The following is a 16,180-nucleotide window of genomic DNA, read 5'->3' as shown; positions in this document are numbered from 1 at the left end:
AATGTCGGGCGGCCTCCCCGGGGAGAGGGACCGCCCATCCTTGAACCATTCCAGTTTTAGGGGAGAATCACCCTTATTCACTCCACAAACCACACGAGTTCGCATGCCTTCCGACAAACCCTCTTGGAACGAAAAAGGTTCAATACGAGGGGGAACTGTAAAGGGGGCAGATAAAAACACAAAAGTTAAGAACTTGGTCATAACACACATGGAGGGGGAGGGGGGAGAGGCGAGCGTGCCGGGAGGGGGTGAGTACCGTGGACCTGTGAGGGTGGAAGTGGAGCGGGTGGAGGCGGCAGCGTTGGTGGCCACGCAGGTGTAGTCCCCCCGCGTGGTGCTCCCCCACCCGCTCGATGCTCAGCACGGAGTTGAAGGTGTTCACGTTGGCGATGGAGAGGCCCTCGGTGTGGGCGCTGCCGGGCGTGAGGGGGGTCGTTGTCCCACAGCCAAGTGAGGGAGAGCGGCTCGTCCCCCCGCGACACGGAGCACGTCAGCGTCAGGCGCTCGCCGGCCACCACGCGCTCGCCCGCGCCGAACTGCGATATCTTTGGGGGGACTGGGGAGCGGCACGCCCTGCCATTAGCTGAGACACTCCACCCTCACGCACCCTCCAGCAGCTCACCCCACACAGCCACCCCAGCTCCTGGAAACCCTGGGAGGCTGCACACTCAACACTAACATTAGCAACCATAAAAGAGCACTGCGGTGACACCATTAGCGCCACTGCTGCAGGCCGCTACTCCCCCGCTGCAGGTGAGCGGCGCCTCAAATAGGGACCTGTGGGTGCTGAAGATGTTAAGATGCATTGAGGTGTTAAGGGGCATTAAAGCTGTTCACACGTTGGCGGGACACAAAGTACTGACTAATGAGGGAAAGGCAACAGTTTGCTCCAAGGCGGCGAGCCCAGTGACTGCCCAGTAACTGCCTCACATAATTGGTTGGGTCAGTCGCGGGAATTACGTTAATGGGGCGAATTCCAGTGTTCCCGTGTTTCCAGGGACGGGGAGGCTCCTGGAATGGTCACGACCACCCTTGGGACCTGCCTGAAGGGGAAGGATACCGAGGAAGGAATTATCTATGTATTTATTGACTTATTCATTTTATAATTTGTTTTTTTTTTCGTTTAATTGCGTGGCGATTAGAAAAAAAATTTGATTTCTGATCCTCGTCATTTCGAGTATCCTTCCCTTTATGTATGACAGGGATATTAGTTTAGATATTACGTACATTAGGCCAAAGAGAAAAATAAAACTCATACATTAGCCAGCAATATCAGTAAAACGAAGGTAAAAAAACACAAAGAAAACGTAATATCAAAACAACCACAGACAATAATAACCAATGGGAACTTATATCACTAAAAACACAAGAAAAAGACAAAATAAGTAAAATTGCACCATTAAAAAATAAATAATACAACTAAACAAATCTGCTCCACCATTACCTTCCACTTCCCCACCACGACCACCTCCTCCCTCCCCTCGCTCCACCCACAAGAGGACGCCCCGCCAGGAGTGAAGAGGAGAGGAGTGGAGTCGGGGTGTGGGTGAGGTGAGGTGGATCTTTCAGCCGTCACGCGTGAATGATGAATAGCGGCCTTCCTCCGCTCCCCGTGAATACGTGAATGCCTCCCCACGTCATTCATTCACCTCCTGGGTTTATTTACTTATTTATTTTTCAAGAGGTAGAGTTTTTTTTTTTTTTCTCTCTCTCTCTCTCTCTCTCTCTCTCTCTCTCTCTCTCTCTCTCTCTCTCTCTCTCTCTCTCGTGCAATTAAAAGGTGAAAATTTTTAGTGCCAATGTCCATTTTTTTTTTTTCGAATTCCGTGGTTTATCTGAAGCTTTAGAAACTGAAGGTCTATGCGATTTGAAGCTGTAGGTTTTTTAATGTCTGTGATTTGAAGCTTTAGGGTTTGAAACTTAATATCGCTATGAAGCAACAGAAGCTTTGTTGTGATTTGAAGACAAGATCACAAAGCTTATCAAGTTTCATACCAAACTCTTTACCGGAAGGTTTATGGTTTAAAGTTTCAGTCCTAACGAAGCTAATTATCTGTCTGAACGAGGCACTGAACTTGAAGCATTAAGGTTTGAAGCTAAGATCCCGAAGGTAATGATTTTGAAGCTAGAAACGAAGATCTTTATGAAAGCTTTAAAATTTGAAGCTGATCATCTGTCCAAACGAAGCTTTTAACCAGGAACTTTAATACTGAAAGTTTGAATCCTAACGAGCTTGATTATCAAAGTTCAAAGGAAGCGATTCACTAGAAGTTTTATGATTTAAAGCTAGAGTTCCAAAGCCGCTAATTACACAAGTCCAAACGAAGCTTTAAAAGTTGCTCAGGCCTAAAATATTAATGAGCCTGTTGAAGTGATGCAATTAAATGAATAATCTGCTTTGAAAAATAAATAAAAAAAAAGGAAACCAAGTAAAATCAATGGACGAGAGTAGTTTACATTACATACATTAATAAAGTTTACATTATTAAGCATTGACACAAAAAAAGAGTGGAAAATGTATGATCGGTTTAGTCTCTTTAAGTAAGAAATCAAGTGACACAATAATAAAAGAAATGTGAAAGAAAAACACACTGACATACACACAATTAACGGAAAATACACCAATTTATACAGACGAGGAAAAAAAAAGGTACCTACCATTAGTAAAATCCCTTGAACTAACGAGCCAACTAATGCAACAACAACAACAACTGCAACACCGAAAACAACAACAAAAAGTAAAAAGTAAAAAAATAATATAACATTTAACATAAACTACATAATTTTATACAAACGAGGAAAAAAATGAAAAAAAAGTTATCAGTCAATCAAGAAAAAACAAGAAATTAAAAATAAAAACAAATTAACAGACATGAAGGTAAAGAAACTGAAAAGAAAAGAAGAAAGAAAAGAAAAAAAAACATATATAACAGAAAACCCATCAAATAACAAACACCAAAGAGAAAAAACTCAATTGAACTCATTTAAACTTAAACCCTTCAACATCAAGACCACGTGTGACATTCCAAGGCGTGCCAGGTTAATGAGCCCCACAGGTGTTGCTGGCCTACCACGGGGTGACCTGCTGGCGCCTCACTCACGCCCCAGGGAAACAAGGGATCCTGGTGGCCACGCCTTAGGGATTAGGTAAATACTGAAAAAAATTTACTTAAACTCAAAAATTTTACCAGCAAAACATTATTGGAAGGGACGAGAGAAGGAGAGGGAAGAGGAGGTGAAGGAGAAGGAAGAAGAGGAGGAGGAGAAGAAAGAGAGAGATAAGAAGGTAAGGGAGATTAAACAGAGAAACAATAAGGAGGAGATGAAGGAAGAAGCAAAGGAGGAGGAGAAGAGAGGGATAAGAAGAAGAAGAAGAAGAAGAAGAAGATGAGGGACATACAACTAAGGAACGATAAGGAGATGAAGGAAGAAGCAAAGGTGGAACAGGAGGAGAGAGGAATAAAGTGAGATAGATACAAGAAAGGAACAATAAGAAGATGAAGGAAGAAGCGAAGGAGGAGAGAAGAAAGAGAAATAGGAAGTAAGGAACAGAATGAAGAAATTATGAATAAATGAAGGGAAAGATAAAGGAGTGGAGAGAGAGAGAGAGAGAGAGAGAGAGAGAGAGAGAGAGAGAGAGAGAGAGAGAGAGAGAGAGAGAGAGAGAGAGAGAGAGGAGTTGTAGGAAAAGGATTTGAAGGAGTGAAGGAGAGAAGGTACAATGAAAGAAAGGAAAGAGGGAGACAGCGAAAATGAAGATGGGAAGAGGGAAAAAAGGGAAAATAGGTGGTAGAGAAGACGTGGGGAAGGAAAAGAAAAGAGAATGGGGAGATGAAAAGGAACAAAGGAGGAAAAATAGGGAAGAGAAATAAGAGGAATGAAGGAGTATGATAGATAAGTAATGTAATGAAGAAGAAGAGGAAAAAAGGAGTAGGAAGGATGCAATAAGAACGAAAGAAGAGGAAGAAGGGAAAGAAAGAAAACGAGGGAAAGAAAGAGATGGAGAAGATGAAGGACAAAAGGAAGAGTGAGAGAGAGAGAGAGAGAGAGAAGAGGAAAAATATATATAAGGTTATGAAAGAAAAAGAAGAAAGAAAGGAAGAGAAGGAGGGAGAATGAACGAAAAACAGAAAAGATACATAGAAAAGAGAGATAAGGAACGGAGACACTAAGAGAAGGTGAGAAGAAGAGGAGGACGAGGAGGAAAAAGACAAAGAAGGAAGAATGCTAAAAACTTCGAAAGAAAGAGGAGAAAGAAAGGAAGAGGAGAAAAAGGGAGAAGGAAGGAACGACAAACAGAAAGGAGACAGAGGAAAGTAAGATAAGGAAGAAAGACACTGATGAAAGGAGGGAAAACGAGAGAAAGAGAGGAGACAATGAAGAGAGAAAAGCAGAAAGTTACGAGAGGAAGGAAGAGGAGAGAGGATGGAAGGAAAAGGAGGTAATGAAGAGACTGAAGGAAGGAGAGAGAAAAAAAAAGAGAGAGAGGAAGTAAAAGAGAAAGTAATTAATTGATTTACTGACTCTGTAACATCAGGGCCATATTGGGACAGGAGAAAGAGACAGGAGAAGGTGATAAGGTGGAGACAAGGGAGATAAGAGAAAGAGACAGGAGAGAGACAGGAAGAACAGGCAGATAATTACAGAAGATAGGGACAACAAGGAAACAGAAGGTAGAGACAGGAGGAATGAGTGTGTGAAAGAGAAAAAGAAAGAAAGAAAAACATAAGAAAGGATACGAAAAAAGAAGACAGGACAAGAAAATACGAAAAAAGGCAAGAAAATACAAAAGAAAAACACATGTGAGACAAAAAGGGAGAAAAAGGAGACAGAAAAACAAACAAGGAAAAAGAAACAAGCTAAAAGAAGAAGAAAGAACAAGAAAGACAAGAGAGAGGACAAAGCAAATTAATAAAGGCAAACAGAAAGACAGAAACCAAGAGACAAACAGAGGCACAAACAGACAGAAAAACAGAGAGAAAGAGACACAGGAACAGAGAAAGACAGAAAGAAATACGGAGAAAAACAAACACTGAGAGAATTAGACAAACACAAGTAGAGACAGAGAAACAGAGAAAGACAGAAACAGAGAGACACAGAAACAGAGAAACAGAGAAACAGTAAGAGACAGAGAAAAAGAGAGACAGACAAACAGAGAGAGACAAGAACAAAGACAAACACAAACAGAGGCAAAGAGAGAGAGAGAGAGAGAGAGAGAGAGAGAGAGAGAGAGAGAGAGAGAGAGAGAGAGAGAGAGAGAGAGAGAGAGAGAGAGAGAGAGAGAGACAGTCAAAACACGGAGACACCCAAACAACCTGTCCTTCCCTACACACACACAGTGACTCACCCAGCACGGACACCCTGACGGAGCCTGTAGCGGAGCGGCCCTGCTTGGTGGCGGCGCTGCAGGTGTACACTCCGGCGTCGTCCTGCTGCCGCACCTTCTCTACGAGCAGCACGCCGTCCCCCTGCACGCGTCGCTCCGGGGCCTGCTCCACCCCCACCCCGTCTGGCGAAGGCAACACACCCTGAGGGAACCTTCACCGCGCTGACAACTTAAAGCAATTTACATCTAAACTACATCTTGTGTGTGTGTGTGTGTGTGTGTGTGTGTGTGTGTGTGTACCGACTCTCTCTCTCTCTCTCTCTCTCTGTGTGTGTGTGTGTGTGTGTGTGTGTGTGTGTGTGTGTGTGTGTGTGTGTGTGTGTGTGTGTGTGTGTGTCCCTGTATGTGCGTACGTGCGTCCCTATCTAGCCACGTACATACATCACATGCAAAACAGACCAATCGGGCGTCATCACCCTGGGGGGCGCCGCGCCGCTGCCCCACCACGCAGCAAAAACAGTTTTTCACCCATTTTTAGTCAGTGATGAGAAGCGGGGGCGACATTCACCTGGGAGGGCGTAACGATACACCGTGGGCCTGCCTGGATAATGGAGGGCGTACGTGGGCGTGGAGTGGAGTGGGCGTGCTAAGTAGAGACGTTTTGGTAGTAGATGGGCGTGGATGATGGATGGTTTTACATGGGTGTGTGTGTGTGTGTGTGTGTGTGTGTGTGTGTGTGTGTGTGTGTGTGTGTGTGTGTGTGTGTGTGTGTGTGTGTGTGGAAGTGATAAGACTGAACTTGAGCATCGATACATTGAAGAGAGCATAAGAAAGAGCATGGGCTAATAGGCGTGGGAACGGGCGCAGGAAAGTGGGAAAGGAACCTGGGAGAGAGCATAGGAAGGGACACAAGCGTGGGAACATGGAAAAGAGCGTGGGAGAGAGCAAGATCATGAGCGTGGGAGTATTGGAATGAGCATAGAAGAGGCACTGGTAGACATGGGCGTGGGAACATGGGAAGGAGCGTGGGAAAGGTGCAGAAAAGGGAGTGGGAATATGAGAAGGAGCGTGAGAAGGAGCGTGGGAAAGGACATAGAGAGAGAGAGAGAGAGAGAGAGAGAGAGAGAGAGAGAGAGCGTGGGAAAGGAAGGGAGGTGGGTAAAGCATAAGTAGATTTTTAGGGCACCATGTTATTCATTACGCGCACACAAAGGAAACCAATTTAAATCCATTTGCATCGTGAATGGCCGGCCACCAGCAGTCGAGGAGCAGCCCTGGAACACCCCCCCTTCTGTCCCTCTGCCGCCCATCCTGGTCTCGCTAAATTCTTACTATTTCACTGTTTACACCGTCTTATTATTACTACTTCCGCCAGTTAACTAGTTTCTAGGTATACTGTTTGGTGTTTCTCTTTGTTTACTGACTAGTTTCCTGTATTTCCAGTTGAGTTATGCAAAGGAGTTTGTCTTCTTATTTTTTTCGTTTATTTTTTACAGTTTCTAGCCGCGTCATTCACTGTTTCCTTTTTGTACACATTCTTCTGTCACTGTTTCCTCTTCTGCACCATCTTTTTACCCTTTTCCTCTATTCTGTGCAATTTCCAGCGATACCGTACCATTTATTTTTCCCTTGTACATTTGTATTCCCATCTTTTTCTCCGTCTTCTTCAATATACCTTTTTTTCTGTTTTTTGTTTTATTTGGTGAACACTTTTTTTTTTTTGTGGTCACGTTCGCCCTACGTAAGTGAAAAGCAAAGGTCATGAATATAGATTAAAGATAAAGAAGAAGAAATGGACTAAGATGAGTCAGATTTCACCTGTTGTCTTTTTTACGACTCACAGGTGATGATTAATTAGTCAGTTAGTCAGTCAGGTATTCAGTCAGTCAGTTAATCAGTCAGTTAGTCAGATGATCAGTTAGTTAATCATTCAGTCAGTCAGTCAATCGTAAGTAGATTAGTTATTTAATCTCAAATTAGTCAATCAGTCAGTCAGTCAGCTAATCAGTCAAATCAGTCAGTCAGTCAGTCAGTCAGTCAGTCAGTCAGTCAATGTTATATCAATCTATCAGTCCCATCATTCAGTCATTCTCTCAGTCAGTCAGTCAGTCAATGTTACATCAATCAATTATCCTTAAACCAACCAGTCAGTCAGCCAGCGAACCAGCCACTCACTCACTCACTCACTCAGTTAACCAGTCAAACAACCAATTACTCTTAAACAAATCATTCAGTCAGCCAATCAGTCAATCAGTCAGATCACTCACTCATTCAATCAATATACTCGTATCATCTAGTCAAACAATCGACAAACTCTTAAAACCAATCAAACATTCAGTCACCCAGTCATTCATCCAGCCAGTCAGCCAACCACTCCCACACGCACCACGGCCACAGCAAGGCAGAGACAAGCAGCACAACCAACACGCGGCTTTCCAAACTTAACGTGAAGCATTGGCACGTTAGGACGATGCGTGGCGTTGCTGCAACTCCGTGAACTGCAGTGGTGGTGTCAGTATCCGGGAGAGAGGCGAAGAGGCGGAGAGACAGAGAGGCAGAAAGACAGAGAGGTGGAGAGACAGAGAGGCAGAGAGGCAGAGACATAGAGGGGGAGCAGAGTGAAGAGGCGGAGAGGCAGAGAAGCGGGGAGGCGGAGAGGCAAGCGCGGTGTCACGTTACCTGAGTGGGCGAGTGGGGAGCGAGTCACCGGCAAGTCCTGGAAGCTGGAATTCAACCTTTGTGAAATACGATCAGTTTGATTCTTAACGCTGACTGACCTTCACGTTTTCACTCATGAATAAACATCTGCCTTTTGTTGCCTCCCTTCCCTCCCTCCCTGGCCCCCTCCCTCTGAGCCTGCGCCAGTATTTAAAGGTGTTCGCTTTTACTGTACGCGAATTTATTTTTTATTTATTTTTTTCAGAACATAAGGAAATAAGGGAAGCTGCAAGAAGCCATCAGGACTACACGTGGCAGTCCCTGTTTTCACCTGTCATTCCCATCCATGCATTTGTCTAATCTTTTAAAGCTCCCTAATGACTCAGCAATAACAACCTGATTATTATTATCATTATTTTTTATTGTGTAGCAAGTGTGCGGACATCAGTTTGAAGAGGAGGTTGGATAGATTCATGGATAATGGTGATGTGGTAAGGTGGAAGTATTCAGGAGCTGCTTTGTGTAGGTCAAGTGGCTTTTTTTTCCAATCTCTATTTTCTTATGTTCCTAATAATGTAGTTAAGTCTTAAAAGTCTCGAGCAATAACGTCATTCTAGTATAAAACTCTATTATAAGTTTTTATTTATTTTTTTGTTATTTTAATGAAGTTTCTAAATGTAAAGATATATCAAATTATTCTTCTTTCTCCGTCAGTTCCTCCGTGACTGGTAATCCCTCTCATTGCTGTGGTTTCTGAATCTCAACGAAATGCTCAGGTGAAAGTTTGGAGCACAATTTCGAAAAGACAACACTGGCACAGAAATTGTCTCTTCTTTAACATTCCTTCTTTTATTTTATGGGAGAGACAATTAGTCGGGTCTCTTTTTTTACCCTGAATTTGTTTTTTTTTTTGTTTTTGGGTGCTGCGCTTTAATCCTTTCACTGCGATCCGAAACAACAGTACTAGAAGCAGTGCATGTAATCTTTATAAGCACCTACAAGAAAAAGAGGGGATTAAAAAGAATAGATTTTGCATTTTCTACCTAGTTTAAAGACTAGAGGTGGCTGTAAAACAAGTAAAGATATCTCAGAGTGATTAGTAATTAAGAAAAGATGTACTAAATAGCAGTCAAAGGGTTAAACGAGCTACCTACACTCTATACTCTTATGTATATTCACGCATATGTATTTCCTGCAGCTATAATAAAGTGTTTCATGTGTTTTCTATATGCATGAAAAGAGTAAAAGGAGTGAAGGATCGAGGCAAATCGGTCAAAGCTTTCAGTGCGTCTAGTCATATTTTGGCTCAATAAAGTATTCAGTTACTCAAATGAAGGAGAAAATGTCACACAGTCATCTACATGTCAAAAGTTTAGGCAGTCACTCGTATTTCTTTTATTGTTGCGTTGAAGAAAGTATTATTCCTGTCTGTGTCCCTCCCTCTGCTTCTCCGTAAGTACATGGTTACGTTATGCGCTCCTGCTCCTCTCCCTCCCTCTGTTCCTCCGTCAGTAGTAAAGAGAAAAGTTTGTTCTGACCGTACCCAAGATAGTAATGTCCTTGTCTGCCTCTCTTATTCCTCTCCCTCGTAATAGGTTAGGTTAAATATCCACCTTCCTTCTCCTTGTCCCTCATTCAAAAGCTAAGAGAAATGTTTGCTTTTATTGTGTTATTGTTCGTCTCTCTCCTCCTCCTCCCTCGAAGTAGTAAGGTCAGATTAAACGTCCACCTTTTGCTTCCCTCCGTCTGTGCCTCCGTCAGTAGTAATGACAGTAGGTCACTTTCACCGTACGCGAGATGTTATTCTTGTTTACCTCCCTCATCTCATTCTTCTCAAGTAGGTTAGGTTAGGTTAAGTTAGGTTAGGTTAGGTTGGATTAAGTCAAGTCAGGTTAGGTTAGATTAAACATTCACTGTCCTCCCTTCCTTCCTTCCATCCCTCCGTCTGTAGTTAAGAAATCAGTTTACTTTTACTGCATTGTTTTCGTTTGCACCCTCGCTTTGCTCTTCAGAAACACTAAGGTCAAGATAAACAACCACCTTTTGCCTTCCTCCCTCTGTGCCTCCGTCAGTAGTTACCGTATTTTTACCCGACGTGAGGCAATGTTGTTCTTGCGTCGTCCGAAGCTCACCTGTGTCCCTACCTGAGCGTGTTTTGATTCTATTTGGTGCGTGTCGACATCTCCCTTTCTCTGACATATCCCTTTGTGTTGGACGCTTCACTGCTCTCTCTCTCTCTCTCTCTCTCTCTCTCTCTCTCTCTCTCTCTCTCTCTCTCTCTCTCTCTCTCTCTCTCCTTGCTTTTATTTTATTTCCTTCTTTTCCTCCTCCCCCTCCTTCACTTCCTCAGCTTCCATCATTCATCTGTACTTCTGTTTCTCCTCCTCTTCTACATTTATTGTCTCGTTTGCGTTTGTCTTATAATCTTCCTCTTCTCCTATTCTCGTTTTTTTTTCTTTCGTTTTCTTTAATTTTCCAGCGTCTTCTTCTCTTTCTCCATCTTTTTTTTCTTCTTCTCTTTGTCATCCTCCTCCTCTTTTCCAATCAGTATTTTTCTTCATCTTTTTCCTCGTCCTCCTCTTCCTTCTTCATCTGTTCCTACTTCTCTCTCACCATCATCTAATTGTTTGTCTTTCTTTTCTTCCATTACTGTTTCTTTTTCATCTTCTACCTCCTCCTCCTGCTCCTTGATCTCTCTCTCTCTCTCTCTCTCTCTCTCTCTCTCTCTCTCTCTCTCTCTCTCTCTCTCTCTCTCTCTCTCTCTCTCTCTCTCTCTCTCCTTTCACTATCATAGCCTGATCTCTTTCCTCGTCCTTTTTCTTCCCCTTTATCATTTTCTTCTCGTCTCCGTCCTACTCCTCCTCTTTCTCTTTCTCCTTCTGTCTCTTCTCTTTCATCCATCTCATTTAATTCCTCTTCCTCCTCATCCTCTTCACCCTCCTCTTATCCTTTTACTATTTATTCTTAGTCTACTTTGTCGTCTTCGTGCTTATCCTCTTCCTCTTCGTGTTTATCCTCCTCCTCTTCCTCCTCATCTTCGTTCTCCTCGCCATTTATTTAGTCTTCTTATTCTCTTTCCTTTATTATTTATTTTTTTCCACCTAGTTCGTCTTTTTATCGTCTTTTTTTGGCATATAATATTAATTAATTTATCATCCAGCAAAACACACACACACATACACACACAAACACACACACACACACACACACACACACACACACACACACACACACACACACACACACACACACACACACATGTCTCGTCTTTTCATCATCTGCAAATATCGCTTCTTCGCTTTCTTTTTCCTCCTCCTCCTCTTCTTCTTCTTCCTCCTCCTCCTCCTCCTCCTCCTCCTCCTCTTCCTTTTTTTCATTGCTCTTTATCATCAAGCAACAAACATCACACTCACACACACACACACACACACACACACACACACACACTAAAACACGCAAAAAACATAGCAATTCGTTAAAAAAAAAAACACTATTTCTGCTGGACTTGAACACAGACACACACACACACACACACACACACACGGAGCTCCATCATCCCACTGCGCATCCTCACTCACGCAGCTTACCTCGCCTTGTCCTGCCTTATTAACATTATTTACACGTTCACAGTACTTCCAACATTTCTAGATTTTTGTTCCCCGCAGGCGCTCTCACACCAACGCAATGATAAGCTTGTGCCTTTGTAAAATATACCAACCCTCATCACAGAATCTGGCGTGATACTAATCTCTCTCTCTCTCTCTCTCTCTCTCTCTCTCTCTGTCTGGTATCAATGTCGCTGCTTTTCATTTGGAACGAATACTTAATACTGGCTTGGAGTTTTCCGCGCCGTGCCTGCTTTGAATTATACATGTGGTGCTTTATTGCTTGTTTCAACTTGTTTCCTACGCCCCCTTGAGGGATACCAGGTGTGTGTGTGTGTGTGTGTGTTTTAAAGTTCGGTAGATTTTTTTTTTTTTTTTTTAGCAAGAAGTGTTATGCTTTTTGTGTGTTTAAGTGTGTGTGTGTGTGTGTGTGTGTGTGTGTGTGTGTGTGTGTGTGTGTGTGTGTGTGTGTGTGTGTGTGTGTGTGCTATTAAAGTCCTACAGAAATGTTTTTTTTTTTAGAAAGAAATGTTATGCTTTTTTTTATTCTGCTTAAGTGTGTTTAATTGTGTATTTAAGTGTGTGTGTGTGTGTGTGTGTGTGTGTGTGTGTGTGTGTGTGTGTGTGTGTGTGTGTGTGTGTGTGTGTGTGTGTGTGTGTGTGTGTGTGTCCCCGAGACGTGTACGGTTCAGCAACAGACGGGGTTGATAATAATAAAAATAACAATAATAACAATAATAATAACAATAATAATAATAATAATAATAATAATAATAATAATAATAATAATAATAATAATAAAAACAAGCGTATTGCTACAAGAACAAACACACAGATATAATTTAATGTACTGTAGAGGCTAATTTATTTTTGAAGCGCCGCGCAGCCTTGCCTTTCCCTTCCCATCCCTTCCCATCTCTTTCCTTCCCTTCCTTTCCCTCCCCTTCCCTCCCCTTCCCTTCCCTTCCCTCCCTTTCCCTTCCCTTCTCTTCCCTTCCCTTCCCATCCCTCCCCTTCCCTCCCCGAGCGCCGCCAGCGATAGAAGCACCGCCGGATGTTGGTGTTAAAGATTTAATTAATTGTAAAGAGGAACGCAGGTTTAAGTTTTCACGTCAACATTTATATTCACTGACAAAACATGAAACAAAACTGTATAAAGTTGAAGGAAGATGAATAACTCTCACGTTGGAAATAGAACAGATGAGTTAGAGGATTATTAGACAGACAGACAGACAGACAGACAGATGACAGATAGACACAGCATTTTCACTGGCAAGATAATAAGATATGAATCAAAGCGTGGATGAAAATTAAGGAGGATGAATAATTCTCATGTAGGAAATAGATCATATTTTAGATGATTATTAGAGACAGACAGACAGACAGACAGTATCTTCACTAGCAAAGTAACAACATATAAATCAAAGTTGGATGAAAATGAACGAAAGTGAAAAAAAAATATATATACATATATAAATCTTTGTAACTCCAGAAATTTGAAAGAAATAGAAGACGTATGTATAATTAGATGAATATTAGACAAGCTACTAGAAAGACAGGTATAATTTTCACCTGGAAGGGAACTAAATAGAATTCAAAACGAGGATAAAACTGAACGAAGATAAATTATTCTCATTAAGGAAATACACAAAGACAATACACCGTCAAACAATTATTAAACAAACAGATATTATTTTCACCAGCAAACAAATAAAAATAATAAATAAATAAAGCCGTGATATAAACAGGAATTGGTGAAGCTCTGCAATTCTCTCACACCCCATAAAATTTAACGAAAAGGAAGACGAATAGTGTAGTTAGAGGATTATGTTAGACTGATAAGCATTATTTTCACCAACAAAGTAAAAACAATGAAAGAAAATGTGATAAAACTGAACGAAGATAAAAAATTCTCAAACACTGAAAAAAAAAAATAAGAGGAATACGTTTACAGAGATGATTATTAGGAACACAAGCATTATTCTTACCAACAATGTAAAAACAATCAAAGAAAACGTAATGAAACTGAGCGAAGATAAAGAATTCTCAAAAAAAAAAAAAAAACACGGATGAAGAATTCTCCAAAATAAATAAATAAAATAAAGAAAGAAAGAAAAGGAATACGTTTACATAGTTAGATGATTATGTAAGAAAGACAAATATTCTTCTCACCAACAAGGAAAAATCAATAAAAACGTGATGAAACTGAACGAAGATAAACAATTCTAAAACACTCCAGAAGTTTGAGGAAAACGGGAAAGCGAAAACGTATTGTTGGATTTTCAAAGACGTTTTTAATTCTTACGTAAAAGGAAAAATCTGCAAAGGAAATCATGAGGTAAGGAAAACGTAAAGGAGGATAGCAATTCTTAAAAAAATAGATAAATAAATAAATGGAAAATAAATGAAAAATAAGTTAATTTAAGAGGAGAAAAAAGAAAAAGGAAGGAAATAAATCACTAATTGTTCGATAATTATTAGACAACTCGTTATTTTCATTTAAACAGGAGCACAGTTATAAAAAAAAAAATACAAATAAAAAGTAAAATTGAACCCTCACTTCTTCAAAACAACAACAAAAAACAATAAAAATAATCAAACAGCTGAAAAAAATAAATAAATATATACACAAGTCCTCCCTTACAACGAAACGAAATAAGAAACAAAACTAAAGAATACGAAAGACACACTAATGGAAGAACACCGAAGAGAAAACGTAACAAAAACAGGACAAAGAAAACGTAAAGCGAGGCCCTTCAATTCTCCCAAACGAGCCTAATAGAAAGAAAACGAACTAAGAAGCCAAAGGAAAACGGCAGTAAAAAGGCAAATAAAACCCTGATTATCCCCGCAAAGGAAGACAATTAAGGGAAGCAACCAGGCACCCTCGTTAGCTCACCCCCGACCATTTATCCCCTCCCAGAAAAAAAATAAAAAAAAGAAAACGGTAGAAAGTTGGCAGGGGTGACTTTCCTAAACCTTCTGGCAAGGCGGAAATGAAAACACTGTACAAATTACCTTCTCTCTCTCTCTCTCTCTCTCTCTCTCTCTCTCTCTCTCTCTCTCTCTCTCTCTCTCTCTCTCTCTCTCTCTCTCTCGCGGAAGCTCAAAGGAGAGACGGAGACGCGATAGCACACATACACTCATTGTTTACTAAAGAATGAGTTGCTGCGTGTTCCTATGCTGGGCGTGGACACTTAAATGAAGATGGTGGATGGTGCTGGGTGGAGGATGGGGGGTAGTGGGACAATAGGTGGCTGTCTATCTGGCTTTCTGTATGTCTCTTCTTATTTCTCTCCCTCTCTCTCTCTCTCTCTTTCAGTCTGTCTTAATCCCACACTCACTTACTCTTAACTTAAACATAAAAAGATTATGTGTGATGACAAAGTGGTTGACAAAATGATAGGTGGATGAAACTAGCGGCAATTAAATGATATGTCTGGGTAAGTGGATGACAGGTGGTGGAAGACAGGATGTACGTAGGTGGATGGTAGGTGGATGACAAGTGGTGGTGGATGACAGGTGCTACATGACGAATATGATGATAAGGTGGTAGGCATGATAAGTAGTAGTAGGTGGATGACTAAGTGGTGGGTGGAGGAAAAGTGGATGATGGATGAAAGAAACAAGGTGAATGATGACATGAGGTGGTGGATGAAAGTAGGCAATGCTAATTAGATGGTGGATGAGGTGAATAAGAGTTGGTAGACGGATGACTGGACGTGAGTGGATAACAGGTGGAGGTGGGCACTGTTTGAGGTCACCTGGACTTTTGTGGCGGAAATCAGGTGGAAAATATGCAATAATCATTAATACTTTGATGAAAATGAACGATAATAATTTCGTGGAGGTTATTTCTTTTATTCATTTATTTTATTTATTTATTTTTTTGGCTTTGCTTCTCTGCCTATCTGCCTTTCAGTATGTCCCTTCTCATTTCTCTCCCTCTCTCTCTCTCTCTCTTTCAATCTCTCTTAAGCCCACACTCACTCACTCTCATCTAAAATTAAACAGAAAAGTAAACTGTAATACAATCTACATAAAAAAAAAAATAGATAAATAAATAAAAAGTTACAGGGGTGGGAGCAATACAAACAAGTAAAGGAAATTGCTACGTTTGTATGTTGGCGAAATGTGTAATGAGTTTCTTTTGTATCTGGCAAATAATGTTGGGAGATACAACACGAGGTACACACACAGGCGGAGAGAGGCAGGCTGAACACACTGCTGGAGTCTGTCACGAGTCGCCTAACCGGGGAGAAAAGTACGTGATAAGGGATGTAGGTGATATGTAGTAGTAGTAGTAGTAGTAGTGGTGGTGGTGGTGGTGGTGGTGGTGGTGGTGGTGGTGGTGACGACAGGAAGAAGAAGAAGAAGAAGAAGAAGAAGAAGAAGAAGAAGAAGAAGACGAAGACGAAGACGAAGACGAAGAAGAAGAAGAAGAAGAAGAAGAAGAAATAGTAGTAGTAGTAGTAGTAGTAGTAGTAGTAGTAGTAGTAGTAGTAGTAGTAGTAGTAGTAGTAGTAGTAGTAGAATAGAAGAACAACAACAACAAGAACAAGAAGAACAAGAAGAACAAAATGATGATGAT

The 16,180-nt window shown here is 41.3% G+C and overlaps 1 protein-coding gene across 2 annotated transcripts in view; it reads right to left on the bottom strand.

Annotated features, from left to right (window-relative positions):
• The window catches only part of LOC135112344 (cell adhesion molecule Dscam2-like), a 145,323-nt gene continuing 129,143 nt past the window's right edge, over positions 1 to 16,180 (bottom strand). The window contains exons 12-13 of one of the 2 annotated variants that reach the window (XR_010274280.1): positions 5,348 to 5,509; positions 1 to 155 (exon numbers count right to left, since the gene is read on the bottom strand). The gene's annotated coding sequence lies outside the window, so the exon portion shown is untranslated. Of the gene's footprint in view, positions 156 to 415; positions 557 to 5,347; positions 5,510 to 16,180 lie in introns of those variants that run through there. The other variant, XR_010274278.1, reaches the window with a different exon arrangement.

Source organism: Scylla paramamosain, chromosome 23 (assembly GCF_035594125.1).
Source record: "Scylla paramamosain isolate STU-SP2022 chromosome 23, ASM3559412v1, whole genome shotgun sequence".
NCBI classification, from domain to species: Eukaryota; Metazoa; Arthropoda; class Malacostraca; order Decapoda; family Portunidae; genus Scylla; species Scylla paramamosain.
The sequence above is the reverse complement of the archived record's forward strand: the minus strand, read 5'-3'. Positions and strand labels throughout refer to the sequence as shown.